Consider the following 639-nt stretch of genomic DNA (forward strand, 5'->3'; position numbering starts at 1 on the left):
TCTTGAAATAATTTCGTAGGATAGTACATCTGAAGTTTTTTATTTATTGAATTTTTTTTGGGGGGTGGGGGGGTGGGGGTTAGTGATTTTGTTATTGTTTGATTGGTTACTAGTTCTTTCATTCATCTAAGTAAAAGGGATTTCATCGTTTGTCTTGTAGATACAAATGATCGCTATCTTGTTTGTTTCGATTCTGTCTCGAAAAGGATGAACCCTTTATTCATTTCCGTTTCAGTCTTTTGGAGGTTCAGAAACATCTGAAACCCATCTCCGTCTTAGAATTAACTTTATCGCATAAAAAGCCTCTGCTAATTTAAGAATCTTAACATGCACGTCTTTTCATAACTTGAAGACTGAAACTAATGAATGCTATATGATGGAATACGCTTGTGGAAAAGGGTAGCTTTGAAAAACAGATATTAGCAGTGCCCTATTATCAATATTCTTTTTTTTTTCTGTAACCCTGTCGACTTTTGTCCAGTGTGCTAAATTAAAGTTTAGAATGCTTATATAAATGTCTATCATTTTCCGCCAGGTGCTAAAAGCTTTGAACCTACATCACAAAAAACACTCTCGGACACGGAGTCAGTCTTTGCTAATCCTTACTAAAAAAAAAAAGTCAATATTAATGTCAGTATT

The sequence above is a fragment of the Penaeus monodon genome, chromosome 23, assembly GCF_015228065.2.
Source record: "Penaeus monodon isolate SGIC_2016 chromosome 23, NSTDA_Pmon_1, whole genome shotgun sequence".
NCBI lineage: Eukaryota > Metazoa > Arthropoda > Malacostraca > Decapoda > Penaeidae > Penaeus > Penaeus monodon.